This window comes from Ascaphus truei, unplaced genomic scaffold, assembly GCF_040206685.1.
Source record: "Ascaphus truei isolate aAscTru1 unplaced genomic scaffold, aAscTru1.hap1 HAP1_SCAFFOLD_629, whole genome shotgun sequence".
In the NCBI taxonomy this organism is placed as follows: domain Eukaryota; kingdom Metazoa; phylum Chordata; class Amphibia; order Anura; family Ascaphidae; genus Ascaphus; species Ascaphus truei.
Genome location: NW_027456962.1, coordinates 33,879 through 51,542, shown reverse-complemented (window position 1 = coordinate 51,542; position 17,664 = coordinate 33,879). Strand labels below are relative to the sequence as shown.

Here is a 17,664-nt window from a genome sequence, read left to right as displayed (position 1 = left end):
GCTTAAAGTAAGAGGGTAAAGAGCCAGAGAATAGGGAGGAATTGAAGATGTGGGTGAGAGTGGGGACTAAGAGATGCAGTAAGGTGTGAGGGGATACGATCTAGAGGGCATGTGGTAGAGGGAGAAGAGAAGATGATTAGCTTCCAGCTCTGTAAGAGAAGAAAAGGAGTCAAATGCAGAAGGAGAATTAGGTAGAAGGAGAGAAGGGGGAAGGGACAGAAGGAATCTCCTTGTGGGTGGCATCCACCTTGCCTCTGAAGTAGTCAAATGCTTGAGGAGAAGTGAAGGAAGGATGGCAAGTGTGAGGAGAAGGTTAGTGGAGGGAGTCAAATACAGGGGAAAAAAGACAGCGTAAATTAAATTTGAGTGTTGATGAATGTGAAAAAAAAGTAGTGTGGTTTGGCCCCAGAGAGCAGCTTTATACAGGACTGGAGACATTTTTACTGTAGAAAAATCAAATATCAATTGTGTGATTTCCTTCATAGGCATTAAGAACAGCGAGTGGAAGTGTGATGAACATGTTTGGGAATTTAGCCAAGGGTGTGGGCTAGAGGGACAAGTGTGTCAGAGCCTAGAGGGGGCATATAGATAGGAGGATAGCATTGTAAGAGTTAATAAGATTGTTAGTTTAAGCGGAAAGAGAGAGAGAGCAGAGAGGTTAGAGTAGATGTCAGAGGAGAGTTTAATTAAGCAGAGGCAAATCAGTGGGACAGGTAAGATGGGGTGAGGGGAATGACTGATTGTGAATGATGAGAGCAGAAGAGGTCATGTACAACTAGAGCCTTGTTAGTCAGAGAACGGACATTCCAGATGGCATAGGAGAAGGGAAGAGAAAAGTAAGGAAAGGAATGTGGATTACATTAGATAGGTTAACACTCTTAGCAGGGAGGCAGAGGCAGGGAGGCCCGATGTGTATATGAGCAGGTTCAAGATTATAAGAGATATCCCACACATCAGCAAACATAGAAGGAGACACAGAGATAGGTGTAGAGAGAGACAGAGATAGCTCTATGTAGAGAGAGAGGGACGTAGAGAGAATGAGACAGATAGGCGCAGAGAGAGGGGGCGCAGAGAGAGGAGGCGCCAAAAGAGGGGGCGCAGAGAGAGGGGGCACAGAGAATAGGATATTAAAGAGTGCTTTTCATTGAGCAGTGCAGAAATAGCTGCAATAGAGGTCTGTACAAATGGTGCAGTGTGTAGACACATGCAAAGGTAGGGGAAGGAAAGAGGAGAACATGTGGATAAAAGCAGGAGTGTGGAAGTTAGAGAAATTAGAAAAGTTTAACAGAGGAGTGAGGAAACAGCAAGCAGAAAGAACAAGAGAGAGGTTACATTGGGATGACGTTCTGTGGTAAAGAGAAAATGCTAGGAGAGAGCTTTCAAATATTAGAGGACATGAATTGAGGGAGCAAATGTATAAATCAAAACCTGAGGGGGAGGTATAGCACGAAAGCTTGCACAGCAGATTATAGTCTTAATGTTGCGTGTACCTGTCAGGGTATTCAAGAAGTTAAATTCTCACAAGTGCAGAGTTCATGATGAAATGCTGAATCTAGTCCCCCTCCAATTTAATTTTAATATAACTTTTCCATTCTTCATTACTGTAAAAAGCAAACAAAACAAAACCACATTGCATTACTATTTTCAAAATGGATTGAATGGCATATTCAACAGTGACTGTGTGATGCCAATATTCCCCACTCACTCGTAGTGAAGCACATATTGTACTAGTGTTGAAAGTAGGCCGGTAGAGTCAGGTACGCAGTACTGATAAAACAATAAGTGCCCGTCGTAAGTACCAGCTCCGCAACAGTGCGGGCATCACATTAGTGACGTGGATGAACATATATGGATAAGCCCATATTAAGGCATCACGTGACCAGAGCCGTCACTGACTGGGTATACGTAAAGACGCAGGGAGATGCAAGGAAAGGGAGGGAGAGAGACAGGGAGAAGATGTGAAACGGAGGAAGGCACGGATGGAGGGAGTTCTTCCGAGCTTCTGCGGGCCTCTCTCTTTCACTGGTGCATGCCGGGAGCTGGTCCCAACATCCACAAAGTGTGTGTGTATTATTGGTTGTATTTTATGGGGGTAGGAGGGTAGTGTGTATATTGTGTGTGTGGGAGTATTATATTGTGTGTAGAGGTGCAGAGGAGAGTACTAGATTGTGTATCTTGTGTAAGGGTGTTGTGTATATTGTGTTTGGAGCTATAATATTATTGGGGAGATTAGTATTGAGGAGGTATTATAGTGTGTATTGTGGGGAGTATTAGTGTGTGTATTGTTTGTGGGTGACAGATGCTGGGGGTATGCAGCAATCCCTGCACTGAGGTCCGAGGCGGCTCTGCATCGCTCGCACGCACTGTGGACGACCAAGCATGTGCCCATGATAATCATGGCCTTAGAGGGATGAGTGTGTCAGAGCCTAGAAGGGGTATATATATAATGGAGGAGGGAGGAGGAAGGAGGAGGAGGGAGGAGGAGATGATAGCATTGTAAAAGTTAACAAGATAGTTAGTTTAAGCAGAAAGTGAGGAGAGGTTAGAGATAAGGGTAGATGTCAGAGGAGAGAGTTCAATTAAGCTGAGGTATCGAGTAGGACAGGGGTGAGGGGAATGAGAGGTGGTGGATGAGAGCAGAAGAGGTCATGTACAAATAGACCTTGTTAGTCAGAGAGCAGTCATTCCAGAGGGCACGTGAGAAGTGAAGAGTAAAGTGAGACATGGAATGTGGATTACATTAGATGGGTTAATACGCTTAGCAGGGAGGTGGAGAGAGAGAGGCAAGAGGCAGAGAGTGGTGCAGGGGTTGAGGAAGAGATGTTGCATGTACCTTATCAGAACATTAAAGAACATCAATTCACACTGGTGCAGAGTTGATGATGAATCCAGTTCACCTCCAATTCAATTTTAACAGAAATGTTTCATTCTTCATTACTGAAAAAAAAGAAAAGTAAAAAACATTTCATTACTATTTTCAAAATGGATTGAATTCCCCCAACAATGACTATGTGTTACCAATATATCCCTCTCAGTCCCACTGCAGCATATACTGTACCAGTGTGAAAGTAGGAAGGTACACAGTACCGGTAAAACAATACGTGCCGGTACTATGCACCATATGAATTATAAGGGGATGTAAATCTCCCAGTCTCTCTCCATATCCGCAACAGAGCGGGCTCCGGTCAGTGGCATGGATGCCCATATATGGGTATGCTCATATTTGGGCATCCCATGTCACTGACCGGAGCCGGCTCTGAGTATAGGGATATATGCGGAGACGCAGAGGTGCAAGGAAATGGGAGGAGGCACGGTGAGAAACAGGGAGAGACCACAGGAAGATAGAGGGCAACAACTTCCACAAGGTACTTGTATGGGTATAATTGTTTGTATTTTGTGCAGAGGGGGTAATTTCACATAAAATACAATTCTCCACCCTCTACGAAACAATTCCACTTTGTTCAGTAAGCCAGAAAGTCTTGGTCCCATGTGGACTGAATTTAATGCAAATAAGGTCCTTAATACACAAGTAAAGAATAAAGTTACTTATTCTCTACTGTAAGAAGTGCCACATTGCCCACTATTTGGGTCCTGTGCCCAGATTGTGACCATGCATGGCAGAGGTGAGATTCCCCCAACTCCAATTTGCTACACTCTCCAAGAGAGATAATTGTGATCAGAGGTGGAACTAGGGGAGGGTGTGAGCAGGGTCACTGCCCAGGGAGTAACCTGACTGGGGGCACGGAAATCTCATTTAGTGCATATGTTGCGGCACTGCATTGATTGACCGGTCAATCTGCACTGCTGCCTGTCACAGTGACATCCTGATCGGGCACTGTGATCAGCTATAGCACTGACCCAGGTGAGATAGTTCAGCACTTTACAAGGAGGGAACAGATGTTGTGGGTGACAGATGCTGGAGGTAGGCCAAGACTGTTGGCCAGAGTAACGTGGAGACTTACTGCACTCTGCATGCCCATCCTCTCCCTGACATCAGGGGAAGGAAGTGGCCCTGGGGTGTGTGTAGGTATGCCAGATGTCAGTGTATGCATAAGTAAGTATGCCTGTGTAGTGGGAGGTGTAGGGGCGTTAAGCTGGAGGACTTAAAACAGGCACAAAAGCACATAGATACCTCTGATTATACCGCACCAAATGCTGATAATATCATGCTGTAGCTGCACTTTACAGAAGATGATGCAGATGTCATCATTGGTTGGTGGGTTCATTAAATCAATCCATCATATCATAACCACACTGTGCATATGATGTACTGAATCAGTAACACCAGGAAGACATCTCCATGTTAGGAGTAGAGTTGAAGTTAACAGAATATGTCCAGCACTGTGGTGTGTAGCCCATAAATAATAATTGTGCACATTACCAGAACAACATACTGTCAACTGCAAGATCATTTTGCTGCTTGTAGCGTATGCTCATCCTGTACAGTGTTGTAGTAGATCCGTCTCTTCAGTGTTCACTGCAACAAAAGTAAGACATTGCATTAATATTACAGACGTTTGGGGGCTGAAATCTCACTTCGCTGCGGACAATTTCCCTTTGCATAAGATTCTTGTGATTATGTCAATGATGATCAATAACTGCATCATAACACAGCCGCTCTATACAGAAGATGTACTTGCTCTCATTGGTCATGGAGGTAATACGTCACACAATGTACAGATATAGCAAGGATTATTTCTCCCACTTGTGCATTATGGCATTATGATGGGAAATGTTGTGAGATTCTGCATTATCAGCATCACTGAATCTTTTGGAAATTAAGTGATATTCTATGTTTTAATGCAATATTATGGGTGATCAGCCGGTAAAATAATAATAGCTTGCTGTATCTGTAGCCATGCTCTACCCATGATGTGCTGAACCAATGACTGCAGAGAGATTCAGAGTGCTAAACATGACTGGAACGCATCTCTGAATAATGGGCAGCAAAGCAGTGCAGAATAGGAGGTGAAAGTATTTAAAATGGAAGATCCTTAGCAGCTGTGTGGAGAGTAGACAGTACAGACTGACCAAGTAAATGGTAAAAGGAGTAACTTCAACATTACTTGGCTTTGTTCTCCACATTGAAGCTTTCCTCCTCTTTAAATCACTAATACTGATGCCATGTGTAACCTGTACTGAGAGTTATATAATCTACTGGCCTAGATGAAACCATATGATGCAAACAGGATCCATCCCACTCCAGATTCATAGAATTGAACCACCTCAACCTTTCATAACAATCACATAGAACTGCAGCTGTGCGCTACTGCACATGTTCTTGTTATGAATGGTAGTAGATGTGGTCCTTGGGTCTTTACTTCATACTGTAGCCACCCTCTACTCATGATGTATTGAATCAACGAAAACTTGCATGGTTCAGATCACAGGAAGGGGTAGAGTAGAGATGAAAATATTCAATGTGAAACCCGTAGCAGCCGGATTGTGTGGAGTCAATAAAACGACAAATACTAAATGGTAAATGAGAAATATACACATTGCTTATCTGTCTCGGTGTAGTAATTTTCCTTCTCTTCAACTGTCCTTCAAATTTTCTCTTTTGCAAGAAAAGGAACACATGGCTTCAATATTCACTTCTGTTCTGCAGTCATCCCTCCTGAAATAAAAGTTAAGCATTGCATTGTTATTATGATAATACATACAATAAACCTTGCTCCAAACCATTTGATGCAAAGCAAATCCACCTCCCACCCACAGCGGTGCTCCTTCTAGAGCATGCATGTCAAACTCCAGTCCTCGAGGGTCCCAAACAGGCCAGGTTTTCAGTAGGGATATCCTGAAAACCTGGCCTGTTTGCTGCCCTCGAGGACTGGAGTTTGACATCCTTGTTCTTGAGCTTCTACCACGCAAGTCATCCATGTGAGTGACACTGTACTGCAGTCCTGGTCTGCACACAATCTACTGAATCAATGACATCACACTGTAAAGGCAATCTACAAGATGTATTAGTTGTCCACACTTCCGAAATGTTACTTTTATGTCCAAATCACTTATTCCCATGACCTGATATTTGTATTTGTTATTTATAGGATTGTCACAAAGAGTTGATGAGGTCACCAAATGATAGTATGTAGAGAGAAAGAGATCTCAGAACAGAGCCCTGATGTATACCCACAGACAGATCAATAGAAGACGAAGACATGTTAGCAACAGAGATGGAGAATGTGTGACAGGAAAGTTATGATGAAAACCAGGATAGAACTGTGTTACGGATACCAAGAGAGAGTTTAGAATATGAAGGAGGAGAGTGATTGAGAGCATCAAACGCAGCAGATAGATCAAGTAGGATTAGTAGGGAAAAGTGACCTTGGGAATTTGCTTTAAGCACAGTCTGTAGAACGAGCTGTACGAAAGGCAGGTTGTAAAGGATCCAGGAGGGAATGTGATTTAAGAATGTTGACATTCTAGCAATTAGGAGACAAACAGCAGGAGGGGTACAGGGCGGTAGTTAGTAAGGCACATAGGGTGTAGGTTGTTTCTGAGAAAAGGGTGACCACTACAGGCTTAAAGTAAGAGGGTAAAGAGCCAGAGAATAGGGAGGAATTGAAGATGTGGGTGAGAGTGGGGACTAAGAGATGCAGTAAGGTGTGAGGGGATACGATCTAGAGGGCATGTGGTAGAGGGAGAAGAGAAGATGATTAGCTTCCAGCTCTGTAAGAGAAGAAAAGGAGTCAAATGCAGAAGGAGAATTAGGTAGAAGGAGAGAAGGGGGAAGGGACAGAAGGAATCTCCTTGTGGGTGGCATCCACCTTGCCTCTGAAGTAGTCAAATGCTTGAGGAGAAGTGAAGTAAGGATGGCAAGTGTGAGGAGAAGGTTAGTGGAGGGAGTCAAATACAGGGAAAAAAAGACAGCGTAAATTAAATTTGAGTGTTGATGAATGTGAAAAAAAAGTAGTGTGGTTTGGCCCCAGAGAGCAGCTTTATACAGGACTGGAGACATTTTTACTGTAGAAAAATCAAATATCAATTGTGTGATTTCCTTCATAGGCATTAAGAACAGCGAGTGGAAGTGTGATGAACATGTTTGGGAATTTAGCCAAGGGTGTGGGCTAGAGGGACAAGTGTGTCAGAGCCTAGAGGGGGCATATAGATAGGAGGATAGCATTGTAAGAGTTAATAAGATTGTTAGTTTAAGCGGAAAGAGAGAGAGAGGTTAGAGTAGATGTCAGAGGAGAGTTTAATTAAGCAGAGGAAAATCAGTGGGACAGGTAAGATGGGGTGAGGGGAATGACTGATTGTGAATGATGAGAGCAGAAGAGGTCATGTACAACTAGAGCCTTGTTAGTCAGAGAACGGGCATTCCAGATGGCATAGGAGAAGGGAAGAGAAAAGTAAGGAAAGGAATGTGGATTACATTAGATAGGTTAACACTCTTAGCAGGGAGGCAGAGGCAGGGAGGCCCGATGTGTATATGAGCAGGTTCAAGATTATAAGAGATATCCCACACATCAGCAAACATAGAAGGAGACACAGAGATAGGTGTAGAGAGAGACAGAGATAGCTCTATGTAGAGAGAGAGGGACGTAGAGAGAATGAGACAGATAGGCGCAGAGAGAGGGGGCGCAGAGAGAGGAGGCGCCAAAAGAGGGGGCGCAGAGAGAGGGGGCACAGAGAATAGGATATTAAAGAGTGCTTTTCATTGAGCAGTGCAGAAATAGCTGCAATAGAGGTCTGTACAAATGGTGCAGTGTGTAGACACATGCAAAGGTAGGGGAAGGAAAGAGGAGAACATGTGGATAAAAGCAGGAGTGTGGAAGTTAGAGAAATTAGAAAAGTTTAACAGAGGAGTGAGGAAACAGCAAGCAGAAAGAACAAGAGAGAGGTTACATTGGGATGACGTTCTGTGGTAAAGAGAAAATGCTAGGAGAGAGCTTTCAAATATTAGAGGACATGAATTGAGGGAGCAAATGTATAAATCAAAACCTGAGGGGGAGGTATAGCACGAAAGCTTGCACAGCAGATTATAGTCTTAATGTTGCGTGTACCTGTCAGGGTATTCAAGAAGTTAAATTCTCACAAGTGCAGAGTTCATGATGAAATGCTGAATCTAGTCCCCCTCCAATTTAATTTTAATATAACTTTTCCATTCTTCATTACTGCAAAAAGCAAACAAAACAAAACCACATTGCATTACTATTTTCAAAATGGATTGAATGGCATATTCAACAGTGACTGTGTGATGCCAATATTCCCCACTCACTCGTAGTGAAGCACATATTGTACTAGTGTTGAAAGTAGGCCGGTAGAGTCAGGTACGCAGTACTGATAAAACAATAAGTGCCCGTCGTAAGTACCAGCTCCGCAACAGTGCGGGCATCACATTAGTGACGTGGATGAACATATATGGATAAGCCCATATTAAGGCATCACGTGACCAGAGCCGTCACTGACTGGGTATACGTAAAGACGCAGGGAGATGCAAGGAAAGGGAGGGAGAGAGACAGGGAGAAGATGTGAAACGGAGGAAGGCACGGATGGAGGGAGTTCTTCCGAGCTTCTGCGGGCCTCTCTCTTTCACTGGTGCATGCCGGGAGCTGGTCCCAACATCCACAAAGTGTGTGTGTATTATTGGTTGTATTTTATGGGGGTAGGAGGGTAGTGTGTATATTGTGTGTGTGGGAGTATTATATTGTGTGTAGAGGTGCAGAGGAGAGTACTAGATTGTGTATCTTGTGTAAGGGTGTTGTGTATATTGTGTTTGGAGCTATAATATTATTGGGGAGATTAGTATTGAGGAGGTATTATAGTGTGTATTGTGGGGAGTATTAGTGTGTGTATTGTTTGTGGGTGACAGATGCTGGGGGTATGCAGCAATCCCTGCACTGAGGTCCGAGGCGGCTCTGCATCGCTCGCACACACTGTGGATGACCAAGCATGTGCCCATGATAATCATGGCCTTAGAGGGATGAGTGTGTCAGAGCCTAGAAGGGGCATATATATGATGGAGGAGGGAGGAGGAGGAGGGAGGAGGAGGAGATGATAGCATTGTAAAAGTTAACAAGATAGTTAGTTTAAGCAGAAAGTGAGGAGAGGTTAGAGATAAGGGTAGATGTCAGAGGAGAGAGTTCAATTAAGCTGAGGTATCGAGTAGGACAGGGGTGAGGGGAATGAGAGGTGGTGGATGATGAGAGCAGAAGAGGTCATGTACAAATAGACCTTGTTAGTCAGAGAGCAGTCATTCCAGAGGGCACGTGAGAAGTGAAGAGTAAAGTGAGACATGGAATGTGGATTACATTAGATGGGTTAATACGCTTAGCAGGGAGGTGGAGAGAGAGAGGCAAGAGGCAGAGAGTGGTGCAGGGGTTGAGGAAGAGATGTTGCATGTACCTTATCAGAACATTAAAGAACATCAATTCACACTGGTGCAGAGTTGATGATGAATCCAGTTCACCTCCAATTCAATTTTAACAGAAATGTTTCATTCTTCATTACTGAAAAAAAAGAAAAGTAAAAAACATTTCATTACTATTTTCAAAATGGATTGAATTCCCCCAACAATGACTATGTGTTACCAATATATCCCTCTCAGTCCCACTGCAGCATATACTGTACCAGTGTGAAAGTAGGAAGGTACACAGTACCGGTAAAACAATACGTGCCGGTACTATGCACCATATGAATTATAAGGGGATGTAAATCTCCCAGTCTCTCTCCATATCCGCAACAGAGCGGGCTCCGGTCAGTGGCATGGATGCCCATATATGGGTATGCTCATATTTGGGCATCCCATGTCACTGACCGGAGCCGGCTCTGAGTATAGGGATATATGCGGAGACGCAGAGGTGCAAGGAAATGGGAGGAGGCACGGTGAGAAACAGGGAGAGACCACAGGAAGATAGAGGGCAACAACTTCCACAAGGTACTTGTATGGGTATAATTGTTTGTATTTTGTGCAGAGGGGGTAATTTCAGATAAAATACAATTCTCCACCCTCTACGAAACAATTCCACTTTGTTCAGTAAGCCAGAAAGTCTTGGTCCCATGTGGACTGAATTTAATGCAAATAAGGTCCTTAATACACAAGTAAAGAATAAAGTTACTTATTCTCTACTGTAAGAAGTGCCACATTGCCCACTATTTGGGTCCTGTGCCCAGATTGTGACCATGCATGGCAGAGGTGAGATTCCCCCAACTCCAATTTGCTACACTCTCCAAGAGAGATAATTGTGATCAGAGGTGGAACTAGGGGAGGGTGTGAGCAGGGTCACTGCCCAGGGAGTAACCTGACTGGGGGCACGGAAATCTCATTTAGTGCATATGTTGCGGCACTGCATTGATTGACCGGTCAATCTGCACTGCTGCCTGTCACAGTGACATCCTGATCGGGCACTGTGATCAGCTATAGCACTGACCCAGGTGAGATAGTTCAGCACTTTACAAGGAGGGAACAGATGTTGTGGGTGACAGATGCTGGAGGTAGGCCAAGACTGTTGGCCAGAGTAACGTGGAGACTTACTGCACTCTGCATGCCCATCCTCTCCCTGACATCAGGGGAAGGAAGTGGCCCTGGGGTGTGTGTAGGTATGCCAGATGTCAGTGTATGCATAAGTAAGTATGCCTGTGTAGTGGGAGGTGTAGGGGCGTTAAGCTGGAGGACTTAAAACAGGCACAAAAGCACATAGATACCTCTGATTATACCGCACCAAATGCTGATAATATCATGCTGTAGCTGCACTTTACAGAAGATGATGCAGATGTCATCATTGGTTGGTGGGTTCATTAAATCAATCCATCATATCATAACCACACTGTGCATATGATGTACTGAATCAGTAACACCAGGAAGACATCTCCATGTTAGGAGTAGAGTTGAAGTTAACAGAATATGTCCAGCACTGTGGTGTGTAGCCCATAAATAATAATTGTGCACATTACCAGAACAACATACTGTCAACTGCAAGATCATTTTGCTGCTTGTAGCGTATGCTCATCCTGTACAGTGTTGTAGTAGATCCGTCTCTTCAGTGTTCACTGCAACAAAAGTAAGACATTGCATTAATATTACAGACGTTTGGGGGCTGAAATCTCACTTCGCTGCGGACAATTTCCCTTTGCATAAGATTCTTGTGATTATGTCAATGATGATCAATAACTGCATCATAACACAGCCGCTCTATACAGAAGATGTACTTGCTCTCATTGGTCATGGAGGTAATACGTCACACAATGTACAGATATAGCAAGGATTATTTCTCCCACTTGTGCATTATGGCATTATGATGGGAAATGTTGTGAGATTCTGCATTATCAGCATCACTGAATCTTTTGGAAATTAAGTGATATTCTATGTTTTAATGCAATATTATGGGTGATCAGCCGGTAAAATAATAATAGCTTGCTGTATCTGTAGCCATGCTCTACCCATGATGTGCTGAACCAATGACTGCAGAGAGATTCAGAGTGCTAAACATGACTGGAACGCATCTCTGAATAATGGGCAGCAAAGCAGTGCAGAATAGGAGGTGAAAGTATTTAAAATGGAAGATCCTTAGCAGCTGTGTGGAGAGTAGACAGTACAGACTGACCAAGTAAATGGTAAAAGGAGTAACTTCAACATTACTTGGCTTTGTTCTCCACATTGAAGCTTTCCTCCTCTTTAAATCACTAATACTGATGCCATGTGTAACCTGTACTGAGAGTTATATAATCTACTGGCCTAGATGAAACCATATGATGCAAACAGGATCCATCCCACTCCAGATTCATAGAATTGAACCACCTCAACCTTTCATAACAATCACATAGAACTGCAGCTGTGCGCTACTGCACATGTTCTTGTTATGAATGGTAGTAGATGTGGTCCTTGGGTCTTTACTTCATACTGTAGCCACCCTCTACTCATGATGTATTGAATCAACGAAAACTTGCATGGTTCAGATCACAGGAAGGGGTAGAGTAGAGATGAAAATATTCAATGTGAAACCCGTAGCAGCCGGATTGTGTGGAGTCAATAAAACGACAAATACTAAATGGTAAATGAGAAATATACACATTGCTTATCTGTCTCGGTGTAGTAATTTTCCTTCTCTTCAACTGTCCTTCAAATTTTCTCTTTTGCAAGAAAAGGAACACATGGCTTCAATATTCACTTCTGTTCTGCAGTCATCCCTCCTGAAATAAAAGTTAAGCATTGCATTGTTATTATGATAATACATACAATAAACCTTGCTCCAAACCATTTGATGCAAAGCAAATCCACCTCCCACCCACAGCGGTGCTCCTTCTAGAGCATGCATGTCAAACTCCAGTCCTCGAGGGTCCCAAACAGGCCAGGTTTTCAGTAGGGATATCCTGAAAACCTGGCCTGTTTGCTGCCCTCGAGGACTGGAGTTTGACATCCTTGTTCTTGAGCTTCTACCACGCAAGTCATCCATGTGAGTGACACTGTACTGCAGTCCTGGTCTGCACACAATCTACTGAATCAATGACATCACACTGTAAAGGCAATCTACAAGATGTATTAGTTGTCCACACTTCCGAAATGTTACTTTTATGTCCAAATCACTTATTCCCATGACCTGATATTTGTATTTGTTATTTATAGGATTGTCACAAAGAGTTGATGAGGTCACCAAATGATAGTATGTAGAGAGAAAGAGAGATCTCAGAACAGAGCCCTGATGTATACCCACAGACAGATCAATAGAAGACGAAGACATGTTAGCAACAGAGATGGAGAATGTGTGACAGGAAAGTTATGATGAAAACCAGGATAGAACTGTGTTACGGATACCAAGAGAGAGTTTAGAATATGAAGGAGGAGAGTGATTGAGAGCATCAAACGCAGCAGATAGATCAAGTAGGATTAGTAGGGAAAAGTGACCTTGGGAATTTGCTTTAAGCACAGTCTGTAGAACGAGCTGTACGAAAGGCAGGTTGTAAAGGATCCAGGAGGGAATGTGATTTAAGAATGTTGACATTCTAGCAATTAGGAGACAAACAGCAGGAGGGATACAGGGCGGTAGTTAGTAAGGCACATAGGGTGTAGGTTGTTTCTGAGAAAAGGGTGACCACTACAGGCTTAAAGTAAGAGGGTAAAGAGCCAGAGAATAGGGAGGAATTGAAGATGTGGGTGAGAGTGGGGACTAAGAGATGCAGTAAGGTGTGAGGGGATACGATCTAGAGGGCATGTGGTAGAGGGAGAAGAGAAGATGATTAGCTTCCAGCTCTGTAAGAGAAGAAAAGGAGTCAAATGCAGAAGGAGAATTAGGTAGAAGGAGAGAAGGGGGAAGGGACAGAAGGAATCTCCTTGTGGGTGGCATCCACCTTGCCTCTGAAGTAGTCAAATGCTTGAGGAGAAGTGAAGGAAGGATGGCAAGTGTGAGGAGAAGGTTAGTGGAGGGAGTCAAATACAGGGAAAAAAAGACAGCGTAAATTAAATTTGAGTGTTGATGAATGTGAAAAAAAAGTAGTGTGGTTTGGCCCCAGAGAGCAGCTTTATACAGGACTGGAGACATTTTTACTGTAGAAAAATCAAATATCAATTGTGTGATTTCCTTCATAGGCATTAAGAACAGCGAGTGGAAGTGTGATGAACATGTTTGGGAATTTAGCCAAGGGTGTGGGCTAGAGGGACAAGTGTGTCAGAGCCTAGAGGGGGCATATAGATAGGAGGATAGCATTGTAAGAGTTAATAAGATTGTTAGTTTAAGCGGAAAGAGAGAGAGAGGTTAGAGTAGATGTCAGAGGAGAGTTTAATTAAGCAGAGGAAAATCAGTGGGACAGGTAAGATGGGGTGAGGGGAATGACTGATTGTGAATGATGAGAGCAGAAGAGGTCATGTACAACTAGAGCCTTGTTAGTCAGAGAACGGGCATTCCAGATGGCATAGGAGAAGGGAAGAGAAAAGTAAGGAAAGGAATGTGGATTACATTAGATAGGTTAACACTCTTAGCAGGGAGGCAGAGGCAGGGAGGCCCGATGTGTATATGAGCAGGTTCAAGATTATAAGAGATATCCCACACATCAGCAAACATAGAAGGAGACACAGAGATAGGTGTAGAGAGAGACAGAGATAGCTCTATGTAGAGAGAGAGGGACGTAGAGAGAATGAGACAGATAGGCGCAGAGAGAGGGGGCGCAGAGAGAGGAGGCGCCAAAAGAGGGGGCGCAGAGAGAGGGGGCACAGAGAATAGGATATTAAAGAGTGCTTTTCATTGAGCAGTGCAGAAATAGCTGCAATAGAGGTCTGTACAAATGGTGCAGTGTGTAGACACATGCAAAGGTAGGGGAAGGAAAGAGGAGAACATGTGGATAAAAGCAGGAGTGTGGAAGTTAGAGAAATTAGAAAAGTTTAACAGAGGAGTGAGGAAACAGCAAGCAGAAAGAACAAGAGAGAGGTTACATTGGGATGACGTTCTGTGGTAAAGAGAAAATGCTAGGAGAGAGCTTTCAAATATTAGAGGACATGAATTGAGGGAGCAAATGTATAAATCAAAACCTGAGGGGGAGGTATAGCACGAAAGCTTGCACAGCAGATTATAGTCTTAATGTTGCGTGTACCTGTCAGGGTATTCAAGAAGTTAAATTCTCACAAGTGCAGAGTTCATGATGAAATGCTGAATCTAGTCCCCCTCCAATTTAATTTTAATATAACTTTTCCATTCTTCATTACTGCAAAAAGCAAACAAAACAAAACCACATTGCATTACTATTTTCAAAATGGATTGAATGGCATATTCAACAGTGACTGTGTGATGCCAATATTCCCCACTCACTCGTAGTGAAGCACATATTGTACTAGTGTTGAAAGTAGGCCGGTAGAGTCAGGTACGCAGTACTGATAAAACAATAAGTGCCCGTCGTAAGTACCAGCTCCGCAACAGTGCGGGCATCACATTAGTGACGTGGATGAACATATATGGATAAGCCCATATTAAGGCATCACGTGACCAGAGCCGTCACTGACTGGGTATACGTAAAGACGCAGGGAGATGCAAGGAAAGGGAGGGAGAGAGAGAGACAGGGAGAAGATGTGAAACGGAGGAAGGCACGGATGGAGGGAGTTCTTCCGAGCTTCTGCGGGCCTCTCTCTTTCACTGGTGCATGCCGGGAGCTGGTCCCAACATCCACAAAGTGTGTGTGTATTATTGGTTGTATTTTATGGGGGTAGGAGGGTAGTGTGTATATTGTGTGTGTGGGAGTATTATATTGTGTGTAGAGGTGCAGAGGAGAGTACTAGATTGTGTATCTTGTGTAAGGGTGTTGTGTATATTGTGTTTGGAGCTATAATATTATTGGGGAGATTAGTATTGAGGAGGTATTATAGTGTGTATTGTGGGGAGTATTAGTGTGTGTATTGTTTGTGGGTGACAGATGCTGGGGGTATGCAGCAATCCCTGCACTGAGGTCCGAGGCGGCTCTGCATCGCTCGCACACACTGTGGATGACCAAGCATGTGCCCATGATAATCATGGCCTTAGAGGGATGAGTGTGTCAGAGCCTAGAAGGGGCATATATATGATGGAGGAGGGAGGAGGAGGAGGGAGGAGGAGGAGATGATAGCATTGTAAAAGTTAACAAGATAGTTAGTTTAAGCAGAAAGTGAGGAGAGGTTAGAGATAAGGGTAGATGTCAGAGGAGAGAGTTCAATTAAGCTGAGGTATCGAGTAGGACAGGGGTGAGGGGAATGAGAGGTGGTGGATGATGAGAGCAGAAGAGGTCATGTACAAATAGACCTTGTTAGTCAGAGAGCAGTCATTCCAGAGGGCACGTGAGAAGTGAAGAGTAAAGTGAGACATGGAATGTGGATTACATTAGATGGGTTAATACGCTTAGCAGGGAGGTGGAGAGAGAGAGGCAAGAGGCAGAGAGTGGTGCAGGGGTTGAGGAAGAGATGTTGCATGTACCTTATCAGAACATTAAAGAACATCAATTCACACTGGTGCAGAGTTGATGATGAATCCAGTTCACCTCCAATTCAATTTTAACAGAAATGTTTCATTCTTCATTACTGAAAAAAAAGAAAAGTAAAAAACATTTTATTACTATTTTCAAAATGGATTGAATTCCCCCAACAATAACTATGTGTTACCAATATATCCCTCTCAGTCCCACTGCAGCATATACTGTACCAGTGTGAAAGTAGGAAGGTACACAGTACCGGTAAAACAATACGTGCCGGTACTATGCACCATATGAATTATAAGGGGATGTAAATCTCCCAGTCTCTCTCCATATCCGCAACAGAGCGGGCTCCGGTCAGTGGCATGGATGCCCATATATGGGTATGCTCATATTTGGGCATCCCATGTCACTGACCGGAGCCGGCTCTGAGTATAGGGATATATGCGGAGACGCAGAGGTGCAAGGAAATGGGAGGAGGCACGGTGAGAAACAGGGAGAGACCACAGGAAGATAGAGGGCAACAACTTCCACAAGGTACTTGTATGGGTATAATTGTTTGTATTTTGTGCAGAGGGGGTAATTTCAGATAAAATACAATTCTCCACCCTCTACGAAACAATTCCACTTTGTTCAGTAAGCCAGAAAGTCTTGGTCCCGTGTGGACTGAATTTAAAGCAAATAAGGTCCTTAATACACAAGTAAAGAATAAAGTTACTTATTCTCTACTGTAAGAAGTGCCACATTGCCCACTATTTGGGTCCTGTGCCCAGATTGTGACCATGCATGGCAGAGGTGAGATTCCCCCAACTCCAATTTGCTACACTCTCCAAGAGAGATAATTGTGATCAGAGGTGGAACTAGGGGAGGGTGTGAGCAGGGTCACTGCCCAGGGAGTAACCTGACTGGGGGCACGGAAATCTCATTTAGTGCATATGTTGCAGCACTGCATTGATTGACCGGTCAATCTGCACTGCTGCCTGTCACAGTGACATCCTGATCGGGCACTGTGATCAGCTATAGCACTGACCCAGGTGAGATAGTTCAGCACTTTACAAGGAGGGAACAGATGTTGTGGGTGACAGATGCTGGAGGTAGGCCAAGACTGTTGGCCAGAGTAACGTGGAGACTTACTGCACTCTGCATGCCCATCCTCTCCCTGACATCAGGGGAAGGAAGTGGCCCTGGGGTGTGTGTAGGTATGCCAGATGTCATTGTCTGCAGAAGTAAGTATGCCTGTGTAGTGGGAGGTGTAGGGGCGTTAAGCTGGAGGACTTAAAACAGGCACAAAAGCACATAGATACCTCTGATTATACCGCACCAAATGCTGATAATATCATGCTGTAGCTGCACTTTACAGAAGATGATGCAGATGTCATCATTGGTTGGTGGGTTCATTAAATCAATCCATCATATCATAACCACACTGTGCATATGATGTACTGAATCAGTAACACCAGGAAGACATCTCCATGTTAGGAGTAGAGTTGAAGTTAACAGAATATGTCCAGCACTGTGGTGTGTAGCCCATAAATAATAATTGTGCACATTACCAGAACAACATACTGTCAACTGCAAGATCATTTTGCTGCTTGTAGCGTATGCTCATCCTGTACAGTGTTGTAGTAGATCCGTCTCTTCAGTGTTCACTGCAACAAAAGTAAGACATTGCATTAATATTACAGACGTTTGGGGGCTGAAATCTCACTTCGCTGCGGACAATTCCCTTTGCATAAGATTCTTGTGATTATGTCAATGATTATCAATAACTGCATCATAACACAGCCGCTCTATACAGAA

General features: G+C 43.7%; 1 long non-coding RNA gene across 1 annotated transcript in view; it reads right to left on the bottom strand.

Moving 5' to 3' along the window:
• LOC142485745 (uncharacterized) overlaps window positions 1-14,623 on the bottom strand; it is a 29,189-nt gene extending 14,566 nt beyond the window's left edge. Inside the window, exons 1-3 of the long non-coding RNA XR_012798693.1 lie at window positions 14,524-14,623; window positions 8,007-8,117; window positions 1,491-1,601 (exon numbers count right to left, since the gene is read on the bottom strand). This is a non-coding gene — a long non-coding RNA (uncharacterized LOC142485745). The remainder of the gene's footprint in view (window positions 1-1,490; window positions 1,602-8,006; window positions 8,118-14,523) is intronic.
• Between the last annotated feature and the right edge of the window lie 3,041 nt (window positions 14,624-17,664).